Source organism: Pipra filicauda, unplaced genomic scaffold, assembly GCF_003945595.2.
Source record: "Pipra filicauda isolate LSUMZ 115617 unplaced genomic scaffold, ASM394559v2 scaffold79_size2787110_pilon, whole genome shotgun sequence".
Taxonomy (NCBI): Eukaryota; Metazoa; Chordata; class Aves; order Passeriformes; family Pipridae; genus Pipra; species Pipra filicauda.
Genome location: NW_024104975.1, coordinates 2,013,498 through 2,031,222, shown reverse-complemented (window position 1 = coordinate 2,031,222; position 17,725 = coordinate 2,013,498). Strand labels below are relative to the sequence as shown.

Below are 17,725 nucleotides of genomic sequence, written 5' to 3'. Positions count from 1 at the left end.
TAACACTGGCTATTTCCAAAAGAATTTTGCTGAATTTAATTCTTTACAGGGTAGGAGGAGAAATTTATTTTCAAGAAAAAAAACTTAGCTTGTCTGGCTTCCTTATCTGGAGCCTGAATTTCAAGCATCTTCCGTTCTGAGGCAAAATCACCACCTTACACTCACTCAAGTGATCGGACTTGCTGGCTCCCTGCTGCAGAGCTGAATATGAAAGATCCCTGACTTCCCGACTCCGGTGTCTCTCTCTGGATGCAGCTCCCAGAGTTTGTGCCCACCTGGTTCCTACTCTGTTCCTTAGGTCCAGCAGGGTTGGTACCTGTAAATGGAGGTGAACTGAGATGGTGCCTCAGTACGAGTCTTGGACCTCCTGGAAAATTGCAACACTGAATGTTTTGTTTTTTTTAAGCCATCACTTAAGGATTTTAGTTCCCATTATCTCATTTTGGAAGCTAGAACATTCATTCTCAAATGGGTAAAGTATTTTTATAAGTTCACAGATTCGCGACGAGTGGCACTTCTGGCTTTCAATTACCTCCGGTCCTTATATCATGTTCATTTAGATATGTATGCTGATGTTAGGATGCTTTGAACAGGTAATAGCTCTAATCTGTTGTTTCTGTATCATTCTGAGCTATTTAAGGAAAGATAAATTTCAATATCTGATATCGGTCTGTAAAGCTGCAAGACATTATTATTTGTTCGAGCCTGGTCCTTGGTTTTGATGGAGTGACAGCAAAATACTTTAATGAGTATGTTATGCCACTCATGCTGATGCCAGTTACTTCACTTGTAAGTTTCCTCAGCAGTTCCACCAAATTCTGATGATTCACTGTTCTTTAACTCATCAGTTTGATAGCATATTTTCTCTTCTAACAATTCAGATACTGTAAGCAAAGGGTCTGAAATAAGCATCTCCCTAATGCTTTCTCTGGTGAAGGCTAAGCATATTTTTTTCTGCAATGTCTTTATTTTCTGTGAATTATTCCTCTGTTTCTGGGATTTCAGAATTCTCTCCTTGAACAACTGGATAATATGAACTGAACAATACTGTAGTTTGCGTTTTTCTTCTTGCTTAATTGCTTTTTAGTATTCCCTTGCCCTTTATTTCAGTCTTTCATACATAAGTCTACCGTTTCGTAAACCCAATAAGTACATTTGTAGTGCAGTCTGCCTCTCAAAGTGCAGGAAAAATAAGTAGAGAAAGTTTTAAGTAATAAAAAAAGTCAAAATGCAAGATTTGATTCTCTCTGTTTCCTTTTATGTAGGACTGTAAACATATTTTAATAATGAAGAGTGAACTCTCCAGTCATCTTCAATTCTTACATAGATATATTTATCTAGAGGCTTTGGCAATTTTCTTGCAAAGGAAGATTTTTTTTTTTGCTTTTTTGTACTGGCACACAGTCAGGGAAATTGTCAGGCTAGATGTAATGTGAATAAAGAAAATAAGCCTAGGAATGTATATGATTGCAAGAGCAAAACCCAGCAAGCAGGAGGGAACCAGCTTTTGTCCTCCACCTTCATCAGGATAAATAAGAAGAATTCAGAGTAGGAAGACACAAATACCAGGTATCAAAATCATTAATAATGCAGTTACCATACAATATATTACTTGTAAATTCCATTTAAAGGGCATGTCACACCATTTAGTACAATCCATTAATCAATAGCTTACAGAGAAAGAAACCATCTGTCTTGGTCTGTTCCTCAAATCTAAAGTTCCAAACAAGGAGAGATTTCTTTAAGTAAAGTATTAACTGCTCCAAAGCAAGGGAGCTCGATCATTCAAAAGAGAGCAAAAGGTGGTTCTTTACTTTCAGCATAGGTTGATTTCAGTATGAAATTAATCATTCAATTTACCTCTTCATTGCTTACTGCCAAGAATATGTTATGGATCTCTGTTAAATTGCAATAATCTTTTCTCCCACAAAGTTAAATTAAAATATAAATCAAAAATACTTTCTAAGAGTGAACAGTGTTAAATGGTTATCTTTGAAACATACTGCAAGAGTCATCAGGATAGAATGATCTGTGCATTTAGCCTTCATCAGATTCTAATGACAGTTTCATTAGACACTGGGCTAAATTTATTGCAAATACACCTAATACGAGAAAAATATTTTTTTCTGACCTAACTGGCCGAATACAAGTACTGTAGTAGCCACCGTGCTGAAGTGGATCTATCATAATCTTTATATTTTTGAACTTGCTAATAGCATTGCATTCTGGCACATGCACTTGATTGTCTTTGTGCCTGTTTTTGTACCCCTTAGAAACTGATAAACAAAAAATTAGAGACTGACTGCAAAACACCTGCTGGAGCTGCAGATTTGTAGGATGTCATATCTGAGGCATGGTGGCCCCATGCAGCACAAGTGCTGTGAGCAGCCGTGTGGACAGGCTGCCATTCAAGAGAGAGGTCGTCTCATTTCATGAAATGGTAAAAAACATCTGTCCTCCTCTCAACTGGTTGTGGACTGCTGTGGACACAGTGACTTTGTGATTCAGTGCCTTTGATGATCCTTAATCTTGAAAGGCACTTTTGTTTCTCTTTCATCTCATTCTGTGGTGATGAGTTCATTCATGGGTCCAATGCTAGAAGACAGCTAAACCAGCAGAAGAATTACGTAACATTTGATGAACCTGAGCCTTCACCTGAAAACCAGAGCCAGGGTTTCAATTAGTTATTGTAACAGGAAGACCTATCCTGGTCTTTCTGCATCTCTGTATACTTCTAGTTGCAGGATTAGTTGGTACAGAGAAAAAGCGGGTCTGTGTGCTACTGCTGGTGTGGATGTAGTCACATTGGTTGAAGTCCATCCTAAAAAATGACATATCTCCAAATAGCTCTGAAGTGAACATGAACTTAGGAGTCTGAAGAAGGAAGGAATGGCCTGGGTACTTAGCTGGATGTTAACCCAAAAGAAGAGCAGACTTAGTCAGAGAGGGTCAAGGGTTTGCTCCTTTACTCTTGCCCTCTCCCAATTCACTGGACGACTCCTGGCATTTTACTGAGAAAGCTGCATAGTGTTTGAACTTCTTATTGATTAAAAAGGGATGAAAAAAGAAAAAAGAAAAAAAGAATCCATACAGTGAGGTCTATGTATAGATACCACTGTGCATCAGCACAGGGAATACAATTAACCTTAGAGAGCAGTAGCAGTAAAAAGGAACAGAACAAACTGAAATAATAAAGCTGGCTCTGCACTCTACCATGGTGTCATGGACAGATTGTGCTGAAAAACATCAGCACTGTGGAGCTTTCGGGTGAGGGGGGTTAATTATCTCTCTGTGAAACATTCATTACAGCACCTGGAACTACATGGAACTCACTGGGCTTCAAGTTCATTGAGAGGTTCATGATCCTTTGTAGCATATCCAGAGACATTCTGGCGTGAAGCCTTTTCACTTTGCTCCCCGTTCATCCAAAGCTCTGCCTCCTACACGCTGCAAAGCTGATGCTTTTTCTCTGCTTATTCCTGTGATTATGACTTTGGACTGTCTTTTGCTGCATTTGTGCAAGATATAGCACAATGGGGCCCTGATACTCATGTGGAGCCTCTGGGTGGGCATGTGATACAAATAATGATGCTCCTGAGCAGCTGGGACATTTTGGCTGTGCTGTCTTTCAGTTTGTACAATTTCTTCACACCCTTCACTGGCTGGCCATACTCAAGCATGAGCTTAAGCTTCTGGTCTTAACCTCTGCACCTTTTGCCCTTTCACCCCAGTCTTTACTCCCGCTAGTTTTCATTGCTCCATAAGGCTGGCTTAATTGTCTATTTTTTTAATCACAAATACTCTCTGTGCATTCATTTGGCTATCTACACTTTTACAGAGTAGTTCAAGCAGTCAGCAGAGACTGCCATTACGGTCTCCTCTTAGTTTCATGTCCACTCTGATACCTATAGGAATTCCGATATAGAGACGGGCAGGGAACTGGGCAACATATACATAAAATACCTTAAAGATAGACTGGCATTGAGTAGATGTAGACTCATACCAGTAGACTGGTATGAGTAGACCTTGAGCCATAGCTCTGAGGCATTTGTCACTTTTGCTCCAACACTTTCTTTTTATCCCTGCAGCACACTGGACTGCCCTGTTCTGCTGGATGCTCTAAAGGTGTGTGGAGCCGTATTGCAAAAAGGACCAGTATTCAAAACAACTTCCATCTTTTCTAATCTTTGTTAAGAGGTTTTAATTTTTTCCTGAATTATACAGCAGATTGACTGTGATGGCAAGAACCCATGTTTTCATGACAGATAAGTTCTGTTAGAGCAGTCTCTGAGGACTGGGAGACTGGAGCTTTGTATTTGAGGTAGCAGACAAAATTAAATCTATTCAACCTCCTGGTATTATTAAAACAAGCAAACAAACAAACAACACCCCCCTGAAAAAAATCAACAAAACATCAAACAAACATAAAAATGAGAAACTGGTATTTCATTATTTAAAGTGAAGCCTTACAACCTTCAATTTATGATCTGGTCAGCTGCCCCTCAGGAATTTAACTAGATCAAAGTTGCTTGAGCAGGAAAGGCAAAAGAAATATCCCATATGTGAGTCTTCCCATAGTTAGTGGCAAATCCACTCAGCTGAATGGCATAAAGCTTGTAACTCTTGGGAAGCCCTGCAGTTTAATTCAGAGGCACACAAGGAATTTGTGCTCTTCCAAGGTTAAGTCCCAATGGCTGGGTGTTTTGGCAAACATGTCTGAACTTAGACATGTAAATCCCAGTTAATCTTCTTTCTCTGCATGTGAGGTCCCCACACTTCCTCCCTGAAGTCAAGAGAGAGAAAGTCGAGACACAACGGGGAGAGGACTGGCGACTGTGTCAGGACAAAGATGAGATCTGCTGTGTCAATGGGAACTAGATTAGACAGGATTTAAGCTTGTAACTATTGAGGACAGAGAGAACAGGCTTTTGTCAAAAGGTCTGGGAGACTGTATAAAAAGCGAGATGTGAAATTGTGAGTAAGAAGGGACTGAGGATTAACAGTAAGTGAGCAAACAGTGGTGAGGAATAGAAAAATACAGATGATGGACGAGGTACAGAAAGGGTCAGAGTTGAGCTGTGACTTGAAGATAGGAGGAAAGAAGGAAACCCAAAAAATATGGAGGAAGACATTCACTGACAGCATTCCAAGGGAATTGTTTAATATCAAAGGCCACACTGTATACCATTGCTTTGTAAATAAGGCCAGTAATCCATCCTGAAATTACAGACATGGATCAATATAAGGCAAAATAGCTTTGCGAGCAACAGCTTAAGAAAAGTTGTTGTGGTCACTGCTGAACATTCAGTGGGCATAGAAGAAATGTTTGAAAGGATTAATCCATAGAGCAGGAAAGACAATGCAATGGGAAACTAAGGATGGAGGAAAATGAGCTGAGGAAAAGATACAAGTCTTTTTCTCTCCATTTTCTGGAGCATCCAAGTGAATATGACTGTTGTTGTGTAATGCCTTCTCTCAGAGCTGAGGAGCAGCCACAGGACATGCTGTAAGCTCATAGGTCTAGTCTTGGCTGGATCTGCTGATGGCATGCCTCTGTGGCTGTGAAGGCGGCCCAGGGAAACCCAAAATTCAGCTTGTCCTTAATTTGCTCTGTTTTGTGTGAAAACTGTGGAGTCTGATCCTTGTTGCAATTTTACTCATAATTGTGAAAGTAAATTAGATCTCAGTTCATTTTCCTCCAGCTTGTCATCCAAACTAGCTGTGTACATAATCCAGAAAATAGAAGACATGCCTGGTAGAGTAAAAAATTGTTTTCCGTTTTGCATTTTTAATAGAGTAATGGCAACATCTTCCTCTTCAGCCAATGATTGTTGTAATTTCCTCTCCAATCCAAAACTCTACGTAGGTGCAGAGTCAGTTAGTGGGTCAAAGAGTATGCTACAAACCCCCAGGAGATTTTCAGAAATTCTTGTTACCCAGCAAATTTCCTGAACTTTTAGCAACCTTAGCACCTTGTTCTCTTTGCTGTCTGTTTGATTCAAAACAGAATGCTAAAACTTTAACAGAAAACCCCAGCAGTAAATGCAGAATTTAGGCTTTGATACAAAAATTGCCAAATAGATATTGAGTGTTAATGATGATTTAATGTATTGTTATCTGATACAGTTTATTTGTATAAATGACCTTAAAATACCTTCCAATGCAGCTTGATTTTGGAACATTTTCATGCAGACATGAGAGAAGCAAGCTATCAAAAAGAAGGCAGAAGTATTAGGGGCACGACTAGAATACTTTGGATTCTGAGGACTAATTTTTTTGTTATGAGTCTTCAAAATCCAGAATAAGTATTTTTCCCTCTCTTATTTCATCATATCCCTTTTAAAAACATTTCTGAAGTCCCAAAGGTAGAGGATATGAACATAACAAATGCTTGTAACCCTGTCACAATGGCTTCACACTGCAATACCAAAACCAAAACCAACTAAACAAAAACACCCAAACCCCACCACATTTGCATTTCGAGGCTGGGTTGGATGGACCTCTGAGCAACCTGGTCTAGTGAAACATGTCCCTGCTCGTAACAGGGGGGTTGGAACTAGATGATCTTTTAAAGTTTCTTCCAACCCAAGCCATTCCATGATTCTGTGAACCTGACAATTAGCCATTTCTGCTCTATATTGCATTAGATTACAAATCTATGCCTAGGCAACTGGTACATCTCTGCTGAGCAGAATCACAAGTTTTTATGTAATGTCTATCTGTTCTCATACATTGAGCTTGTGTCAAAAAAAATGTCTTGGAGGTGCACAAAAGTGGGAGAACTAATAACCAGAAGGTAAAATCTCTGCCTTTGAATTGAATCCTGACTTGGCTAGTGACTTTACATTTAGTTTTCAGAAAAAAACTACCCTATGATAGTTCTCAATTTTTTTATTTGCAGAGTAGAGTTAATGCAACATTCTTAACTCATTGCCAAGTTGTGAAAAACAGTTTTTATTTCTGTAATGATGACGATGATGCTGGTAGTATTTTTAAGGGAGAAATCATTGAAGTCTTTATAGCATTTGAAATTTATTTTTGGTGTTACTTTGAAAGCAAAAAAATGTCACTTTCATTATTTGAAATGACTTAGTTTCAATGGGAATGAAATTTTACAGGGCAGCAGTGCAACAAGAAATGGAGATTCAATGCTCCTCTTCTCCTGTTCCAATCAAGATGACATCACAAGGATACACCAAGTGAATGCAGTTAGTGCAGCTAGAAATTTCCAGAGGCACTATGCTCATTTCAAAGGACTAATATTTTTTTCTGTACAATCTAAACAGTGACTAAAAGTGCATGTAAGATCTACATTGCTTTTTCAATGAATGGGAATATCACATATATAAAGTTTTCTAAATCATGGTTCTAAGATCAGTTGATGGTTTCTCCTTCACTTGCCACAACCATAATTAGTTTATTGACTAGAATAATGTCCCTGCTGAATGCCTTATAATTTCTTTTAATTAGAAGAAAATCTTTTAGTTAACAATGAAAATAATTAATCTCCTTTAAAGAAAGGACTAGAAAGGAGTAACTTGTTTGTTCATGAATTGTGAAAAGTTAAAAAATAAACAGCAGACTCTAAAGTAAAGCTAGAAGACAAGTGGAATACCATCTTCCTCCTCAGTTTTCAAGATTACTTTCTTTTGTCTACAAATCATTTATGCCAACTTTCTGGGGAAAACATCATTAAGACAAATTTCATTTTGGGTAAGAAGCAAACTAAAAACATTCATTCAGCCTGATCTGATAAATCAATAGAAGTAGAAGGTGCTTAGGAAATAAACTGCACCTCTTATCTGTCAGTTTGACATCTGAAACTCCATCAGTTTAGCAAATTGGTTAAAAGCTAAAGTCCCGATTCAAAGCTATTTAAAACAATTGCCACAGATTCAAAAGGAGTTCAAATTGGGCTTTGAGACCCGCACCCTTATTTAAGGTCTATAGTGGTATTTCCCTCTTGGGTAGTTACAGTGTTGCTCAGGATTAAGAGCAATTCAAACGGCAGAACATGGCTGGGGTTACGGGGCTGTCCTGGAGTTGAACTATCTGGTTCTGGATAAAATTAAAAATAACTCCAAAATTTCTATGTTCTAATCCAATTTAAAAATCTTTCCCCAATTCTTTTCTAACTGTGCAGCTGTAACTGCTCCTTGGGCAGGGATATAAGATACCTGACCTGTCACAAGGTCAGATGTGATTGAACTAGTTCTAGTCCAGTTGAAGTGAGTGTTAGAAATTTTGTTATCCGACTTTTATTCAAAAGGCAAATTGGGTCAGTTTGTGCAGACTATGTGTCAAGTTTGTAGGTACAGAAAATCTGAACAGATTTGTCAAAACCAGCAAGTTCTGTCTTATGAAAAGTTTTTATTCCAGAAATTGTAGAGTACTGAGGACTTGTGAATCTTCCAGAGACCTTGTTGCTCTGAGGAGCCAGGTTGTCTGCAGAAGGGGCTCAGGTAACTGTGTCAGTATAAATCCTCAAAATTAAAGAGTTCAGACTGGTTGCTTTTCACAGTGCTGAAGATGTAGTAATCTTTCCTTCTGTAGATCACACAGAAATGTAAGTGGCTCTTTCCCTCAAATTCAAAAGTTGTTTTTTTTAATTTTTTTTTTTAATCTCCACAAGATTTGTTTTTGACTAGAATAGCAAATGAGGGGAAAAAAGAAAGTCGGTTTGGTTTCCATGTTTGGGCCAAGTTTTTTCTATATTCACAGTGATAACACGAACAATTCTGACCTCAATTCATCAGTTAATGGGGCTGTACAATAAAGTGAAATTCTCCAACAGAGAATAATGCTACAACCACCGTTAGTGATGTGCAATGCTATGGTTTATCCTCTGTTGTCAAGCAGAGAAGGGGATGAACTCTTCATCTCATCTGTAGGAAGCAGGGTGCTTGGAAGCCTCTGGTAGATAGTTTATTTTGATGATCTTGTTTTCATTTGAGCCTGCAGCATTTGGTGTTCTTCACTTACTCCCCTACTGAACACCGCTGAGACTGTGAGTGAATTGTCATTCATATATATCAAGTGATGTGTTTCTGCACTTATGTAGCAGATCTCAAAAAGGATCTCAAAATACTATACAAACTTTAACGAGTAAGCTTTCACAACACTCCTGGGAGGTGCAGAAGTACCGTTAACCCAATTTAATAGATAAAGGAAACAAGATGCAGAGAAATCAGTAGATGTATATTCAGACTTCTGCCTCCACCTGTTTATATATCTTGCAAGCTTCTGTTCATACATAGGGAAAAAATTCAATATCCCTAGAAATGCAAATTGAAAGTTTTTCCCTTGAGAGAAAAGGATTTCATAAGTGTACATTTCATTATTAAGGCATCTAGAAATCAAAATTTCTGAGTAGGCATACAGGTATTTGCAAGAGTACACTCAAAGACTCATTTTTTCTATGAACACCTGGAATCCAATTTGGGGCTGACAGCTGTCACATAACTGAGAGAAACATGGGCATATGTTCCGTGAGGAAACAGGGCTCACTGGGAGAAACCACAACAGCTCGAGATGGTCTGTTTTAAATTAACAAGTGTCTCTTGTGGTACTCAAGGCTCCTCAGAAAATTACTACTCCAGTCATTGAGATTTTTATGGTAATGAAACATACACTATTTTGAATTATTGAGGCAATAGTTTTCCCTTAAAGAGTCCCCTGTAAGTCTCCTGAGGACACTAAGTCTTTCCAGTTCCTCACTCCTGGCTCTCCAGGTCTGCTGTCGAGCCCTGGGAGCTGCCCTGCTCTCCTGGCTGGGGATGTCAGGGAAGTGCTTTGGAAGTGAAACATCATCATATTTAAAAGCAACAACAGGGGATGCTGTTGGGTAAAAAAACCCAATCCTCCTTGCTTCCCTCCCACCCCCCTCCTAAGGCCTCTCTAGGAGAGCCCACAACACTTGCCACTTTTAGGAGCGGAAACCCAGCAAAAATCAAACCAGTTGTGTTTTAGGCAATACAGAGCACTAATTAAAGGACCACACAGGTCACTGTTGAATAATTATTTTTCACTTTTATTTTCAAATTGGAAATGATAATTTTATTTAATTTGACTGCAGAAAGTGATGTGGAGAAGTCAGGTGGTAAGCAGTTTGATTGGATTGTTTCTGATCTTCCAAACAAAAAGATTTGAAAAGTTCACCACCATAGCAAAATGGATATTTTCCATGTTTGTAATGATTAATTAGTTCAGAGTGAGGAAGACACATCACATACAAAAGACCTTCCTCTGGGCATTTACCAAATGTCTGGAAACCATAAACTAACTGTATCTGAGAAGCTAGGGCCATATCTAAAATAAAATCACTGTTGACAGATTCCCAGAAAAATAATCTCCTGAAAAACTGAGATAATTAGTTATTAGACTCTGCATATTTATGAGTGATCAGAGCTAGGAGAACATGTTCCTTTATCAACCTCTTATTACTAAAATCTAATTCATCTGGACTTTTGCAGAGGTTTCTGAATGTTTTACAGTTTCTTATCATAACCGGAGATGTGATAAGGCTGTTGTAATCCTGAAAGAATCTCTGATAATGGTGTTTGTGGCTATGCCTGGTAGATAAGGGTAATCAAATGCCAGGTTTCAGGGCATAAACTAATTGTTTGCAGATGTTGGAAGGAAATGTTTCCTTCTGTGTTCTGTACTGCAACAATTACCAAGGTACATAATTCATGTGGGAGTGAGTTGGGGTACTAGAATTAAACTTTTCTCTGAAATTTTATTTATTTGCCATTTATTTATTGCTATCTGGCAGGGCACCAGACCCACTGGACCATGTAACTAACTTGGTATAGCAAATCTTATGGGAAAGTCATTCTATTCAGGCATGCAATACAATGCTAATCCTTAGATCTTGACAACAGACAATATGTTCTGACAAAGACTGTCTTATTAACTCTGCTAATAAATGTGTCTGCACTGAAAATGAAAAATAGATTACCTCAATACTTGAATTATGGTTAGAGAAGAAATACATATGTTATGCAGAGGAGCTGCCATGTGCTTTATGAACAGTGAGGTGGATTTTTTCACACTGATTGCATATTGTGTGCCATTCACGGATGCCACAAACTCGTGATGACTGGGAAAAACTATACTCTTTCCTTTCCCAGATGTCTTCCCTGTAAATATTTTTAAGTCACATCTGCATGTTTAAAAATGTCATACCCCAGCATTTAAATGAATAATACTTCCCTTGAAACAAATTTGCTCCTGATATAGGTCTAGTGATAGCAACTCAGTTTAATCAACCACGTATTTGGATAGCTGATTCATTCCAGTAGATAAGAAGCTAGAGAGAAAAATTAGCATTCTAGCTCATTTTTGTTTACTTGAATGTTGTCACCTTAGAAAACCCCAAGACCCAAACCCAGTGACAGTAGAATGTCAAAGATTTCTGTTCTGCCGTGCTTTTCTCAAGCAGTGATAGATTTACATGCTGATAAAACTTTAGTGCTTCTGTTGCTGCAGACATAATTTTTTTTACCAGTTGGGTGTAAATCTCTCCAAATTTTATGAATTAGTGACTGCAGACTACTGTACTCACAGTCTTTAATTTCTGTAGTGCTGATGCCCAGTCTAAGTCATTGCACTGGCAAGAAAATTAGACCATTTTCTGACTGCCATTAAGTAAACTCTAGTTATGATCTGATCTGGCTGATGCATATTTTCTCCTTTTTTTTTTTTTTTTTTTTTTTAAATAAACATGGCAGAAATAATAATGCAAACAAAAAAACTGTTTTATTTTTCGTAGCATGTAAAAATGTACTACTTTATATCTAATGTAGAACTCATTGCCATATATTATGTATAACAGGCCTTTGGATAGGCTGATTGGTGGGTTTCAGATCTGAGGGCCCAAGTGGGGCTTCCTGGTGAAGGAATGTTTTTCCCCAGCTGAGTCGGTGCTCAGGAAGACACATGAATCAGCAGCTACTCTGTACACGTCAGTGGCCTTCCTGCCCAGCTGAGGAGAGAAGCTGCTGAGGAGAAAGGAGTGGAAGAAGAGGAAGAACCTCTCAGGTTGTTGTTTGCTATCATTACTCAATCAGTAATGAAACAGATGGAGAAAGTGAGGGAAAGAAGAATACAAACAGGTGTTTCAATCCAATCATTAAAATTATTAGAGAGATGCCTCTGCCCGAATGAAGGTGCAAATGAGACCATACGCCAAAGTCATTGTATGGATTTTATTTAACAGTAACTGAGGGGTTCGAGGGAGGAGGGGTTCAGGGGAGAGGGGGGTGCAGGGGGAGAGAAAGACAGTGACAGTGAAATAGTGCAAGTAGAAAAAGACATCACTGCTCTGTAGATTCTGAGGGCATCTCATTGGTCCTCTTCTTCTGGTCTTAGTGGTTGCAGACTGTATCTGCTGAGTGGTGGGGACAAAGAGTACATAAAACTGCCTTTTCATGGGGTTTATACTGTGTGGAGGCTGGGTGGAAACGTCCCCTGGATGATGTAATACTGGATTACTGGACATTTCATGAGTCTTTGACACCTTCTAGGATGTTGCAGCTGTCAGCCTAGCTGAATCAATCATGGCCCATTAGGGTCTGTCATCTGAGATGAATAGCTCAGGCTCAATAAGAATGTCTTCGATTCTCACCAGAGGGGTTTTCACAGCTGAGTCATCACAATGAGGGGAGACATTAGCATGGTAAGAAGGACTATCCCACCTAGCAGGATTTACCTCTTATCAGCCTCTTCCTTTATCTGGAAATCCAGTTTGTAGCTTCAGGTATGCACACCCTTCTGCACGTGGGATAGTTGGACAACAGGACCCCCTTATCTAATCTTGAGGTCTTTTTGCAGTCCAAATTAGTAGGGACTGGTCCAAATTCAGGGATGGATGGGCTTCGGTAGATGAGCAGCTATTTCTTTGCAGTTTGCTATAGTAGATTGCAACAAACGTGAGTAGTTTGCAACAAACGTGGGTAGAGCCCTTCCGAAATCTTCGTTCACAAAGCCTAGCCATGATATTCGTATTGCTGCAGTAGACAGAAGTCTTTTGGTGACTTAAAAATGTGTAAGCCATTGACCGTTTCAGTCTCTGAGGGCGAGTAAAAAGGAAGTTTGTGATGGACAATAGTCAAGTTTGGAACAGAATCCAGACAATTTCATATCAGATGTGAAATTTATTTCATATTTATTTCATTATTATTCCAATTAACTTTGTGACAGGCCCATTCATGGAGATTTAAATGCAGCTTTTAATTGGTGTACTTTCCAGGGCATGGCAGGTTTTTGATTATTTCAGATAACAGAACAGCAGAATGGAAAATTAAATTGACAGAGTGTAAAGAGAGAAGATGAAAGCTACATGTGGCATAGAACAATAAACTATTATTACAAATGTTAGTAATCAGATCACATCTATTCATTACTGATTTTTTCTGTCTTATAATATTTATTTATTATAATTGGCTTTTGCAGCAGCATTTTCCAGAGTGATACAGACTGAAGCCTAATGATAAGGCCTTGTTTGTACTAATGTTTTTTTTGGTACTGAATGGGAGACCAAATGAGTGGCCTTCCCTTAACGGCTGTAGCAGGATGGTCATTCCTCAGCAAGAAATGAAAGACCCCAGTGCAGCAAAGATCTTTGCTAGATGCATGCCTACCCTGGCAGTCACAAAGTGTGTTTGCTTTCGGTGCATACTTGTGTGCTATTGACTTTGAGTAAATCGAGGTTAAATGTGCTAAATGCTTTGCTTGGCACGCTGTGTCTGAACTAGAGGGAGGGAGTGGTGATAGGTTCCTTAGCTCTGCTACCAGGTTCCCAGTTCCCCTTCATCACTGTGTTGTTATTTAGACCAGCAATGATTAGAACAGACACACTTTTAAGGAGCAATATGAAGTTCCTCAGGACAGCTCATTACAAACAAGATACACTCTCATGTGACTGGAAAATAAAGCCTCTGTATTTGCATTTTCCAATGCTGCAAGTATTTGAAGCAATCCATGGACCTTTCCTTTTGATACCTACTGAGAACATTAATTGTCTCCAGTATTGTTAGAGCATCTGTTTCCCATTTTGACAGGTACACTTATCTCCTTCTTCACCCCTACCCATGCCTTTCCTATTCCTTGACTAAAGATAATGAATAAATTACAGAGAGGTGAAAAAATGTGTTGATAATTAAGATAAAAAACAAATGAACTAGAAGTGTGTATGTTTCTACATAAAGCTGTAAATTGCTTTCTTTTCTTGTGCAGTGAAACTTCTGGGTTGCCTTCTAAAAATACCAGAACATGAGAGAATTTTTAGAAGACTTCTAAGAGAGAAGGGTCTCTCTTAGAGAGAGGCAGCAAAGCCTTTGGGGTCCCTCACCTTTCTGGGGAGAAAATGAAGATAAGGGAATTATCTGGAAGGGTTGAAAGCAACATGAGAACAGATGGACAGTCAAGATGGTGAAGATGGAGTTAAAAAAGAGGTTAATTCTAATTAGGATTTAATGAGTGGATATTATGCTGGTGAAAACAAAGGGCTGGACTGAGGCAGAAGACAGAAGGCACAGCAGAAGCCTTGCTTTTTCCATCTGCAGCAGCCAGCAGCCAGAGGGCCGGTGGCTTCCCAGCACTGCCACCCTTCCCTCCTTTGCAAACCCACATTTGTTAGTAACTTAAAGCACATAGAATTGTTTTAACCTTCATGCTCCTGATGTCTTTAATGGATAAGAACACTCCCCATCTTCTGTGTTCTCTGCTATTCCAGCCTTCGTGTCTGCCCATGGTCCAGCCAGTGCAATTCTCTCCGCATCCAGAGTTTTATTCTTCTTATCACCAACTGAATCTGCTCACAATTCTTCTGAACTTAAAGAGCTGCAGTATTAGTTTAATTTCATGCTTCTCTAGGACAGCAGTATGACAGCACTAAAGAAGAATGAAGATCACCTTTGGCACCTATGAACTTGAATAAATTCAGAGTTTTCAGGAAAATTATGGTAATTTATATGATATTTAATGTGATTGCTTAAGAACATATTCAAAATTTGCATAGTGATATTAGGATTCCCAGCCTCTGCCTTTTAATCACTATCTCTCTTGAGCTGAAATGGATGGATTATATAGCTAAATAATTAAACTAAGTTAAGCATTATTTACCTAAAAGTCTGCACAATACCTTTTGCCAGAACATGACGGGCTGGGAAGCGAATTAATCTAATTCATCTTTTGGTTTTAAAAGTTTCATGGATTTATGACATTCGCGTTCATTAAAATTCAAAACTGGATAAATATGGAATAACTTCAGCTCACTCTATTTTTATATTTGGAGAAGACTGAAACATGTACAGAAAACAATCTCTTCATAAATAAATTGTGCTGTTATTCCAATACAAGTACTTTTTTTTTTTCTGCAATGTTATAATTACTTGGGGTAGGCACAGTCACAGGAATTATTATTATTAGCATTTTTCAGTGTTGTGCTATTTTAAAAGAGCATTGCCAAGCTGCAATGGGATATACTTCTAAGCATCATCAAACTCATTACACAGTTGAGGAAACTCAGGCAAAGGTGAAGTAAGTGCTCACTTTCAAGAGGAAAAGTCACTGAAAGAATTCATCTGGGGAATTTACAACTCAAAATGTAATATTTTCTTCTACACTTGGAATATGTTAATTAATTTTCAAGTTCATTAGTAACTCAAGTCTATAGTTTGGAGGCTATTCAGTTGTTCATCTGACATGAGTAGATGGTCTCTCTCTGGCTCCCATTGAACTTGTACCTGCAGCTCAGAGAAGTAGCCTTGCTCTTGGCAGGCCCAGCCCCTCTGGAGACCTCTGCAGATCTTTTTCCTTATCTGGACCTTAACTGTTGTCATCCTGGGACCACAGAGTGCTGCCTTTGGCTGAGGTCAAATTTTAACAAGGTAGATGTAGGAGCTAAAAGATTCCACCAGTTTACAGAAGTGCAGGCTCCCCTCTGCCCTAGACCACCTCTCCTTCAGCAGAATGTTTCAGACTTGGCAGTTTATTTTGTTCAGCTCCTCTCAGATTTTAACAGATTTCCTTCATTTGGGGGTTTTTGGTGGGAACAGTGCTCTCAGTAATAGCCCCCACCCACAATATTAAAAGATAAGAATTGTAGGCATTATTATAAACATGTGGTGACTCCCCCAAGAGATATGTATGTTGTTCTTTGACCTGGTGGCATTGCTTGAGAGTATTCCTGCCTGGCATAGAGACAGTGCATTGCCGGGGTTTGGAAGTTGTTAACTCACTTGTCTACCATTGGTTTCTGTGTTGCCATAGTTATTATATTGTCTCCCTGCATTGGCTAGCCAAATGGCCAATCCCCTGCTTGGCCCAGCAGCCCTTATAAGCTGCGGGAAATTTGAATAAAGTCTCTTCTTCGCTGCTGGATTCCCTGCGTGCTGCCTGGTCTCTGTCTCCTGGCTTAAGTACCTGTCACCTGTCCCTGCCACGAGGCATGGGCGATGGGGGGGGGGGTGATCCCAGCCCTGAAAACCTTCACAGAGTGGCCGGCAGTGACCCCCCAGAAACCCCTCGAACTGGAACAGTGCATCACTACACAGGGTCTTGGAAGATGCTGGGATATTTAGCAGGGGCAGAGATCAGCATTGACAAGGGATATTGCTCCAGAGCTGAATATAAGGAAACAAATTAGGTGAATGTTCACAAAACACCTTATCCTGAAGTACCACCTGGTGCTGCAGTGGTGCTCTGAGCCTGGTGCTTGTTCTGCAGAGATGAGCAATAGATTCTGCCAAAACATATCCAGCATGATAGATGTTGCCCTTTGAATTCTCTTTTTCATTGGAACGGCAATGAAAAATCACTTTCTGTGAGCTGTGATAACACAGTGTCAATTATAAATACAGTGAAGTGTCATCAGAAGTCTCTGATCACCCTTGCATTCTGACTAGATCCAGAAGTTTCAGATAAAACTAAACCCTTTTCCTCTGAGATTATCCCCTTATATCCAGATCAAGGAGGTTTCCTAGAAAAACACGAACTTCAGAGTCCTCATTCGAATGCAGGATGCTATGTTTTTAAGCTTTGTAAATAATACTGTAATTCCCCTGCTACCCAAATATTTTTCTCCTATACCTCTTAGGGACATATAAAAAGCACAAACTCCACTAAAATTGGTTAACGAAATGTGATTAGATCAAAACTTGTTTTCACATGAAAAAAATAACAAGGAGTTCCTCCTCCCTTCCTCTGTGAAATGAGTTCAAAGAAACTGTACTTTCAGATACTGTAATTAGGTTTCACTGAAAAAAAAGAAAATAACTTTTTCGTCTTAATTAATATAAGGCTTCCTTGAAAAAATTTCAAATTCATTAAAGCATGATTTTCTTTTAATTTAAAAAACTTCTCTTTAATTTACAAGTTAAAATTTCTTTAAGTCCAATATTGGCAATGGGAGTACAGCTGAATTTCTTTGGGGGGGGGGAGAATAACTATTATCAGCAACTTATTAGTGAGGAAGAATAGTTCAATGGGTAAGAAGCTATCTTTGGACTCACAGAATACTGAAGTTTCTTTAGCGCACACCAAATTAATGAGAAGTTGTTTTAAGAAAATAAGAGTGTTTGTCGGTATAGCTCCCTGCTCTAAAATGGTTTCTCAAAATTGAAAAAATAAAAAGGAAAGGTCAAAGTAGTTCATTTGGGCAATTTTCAAGCAATATCTTTTGGCATTTTAAAATTATATTTTTGAGTTTTAAAATTAGCTG

General features: G+C 38.9%; 1 long non-coding RNA gene across 1 annotated transcript in view; it reads left to right on the top strand.

Moving 5' to 3' along the window:
* The window catches only part of LOC120325001, a 36,450-nt gene extending 21,494 nt beyond the window's left edge, over positions 1 to 14,956 (top strand). Inside the window, exon 4 of the long non-coding RNA XR_005566750.1 lies at positions 14,239 to 14,956. This is a non-coding gene — a long non-coding RNA (uncharacterized LOC120325001). The remainder of the gene's footprint in view (positions 1 to 14,238) is intronic.
* The last annotated feature ends 2,769 nt before the right edge of the window (positions 14,957 to 17,725 follow it).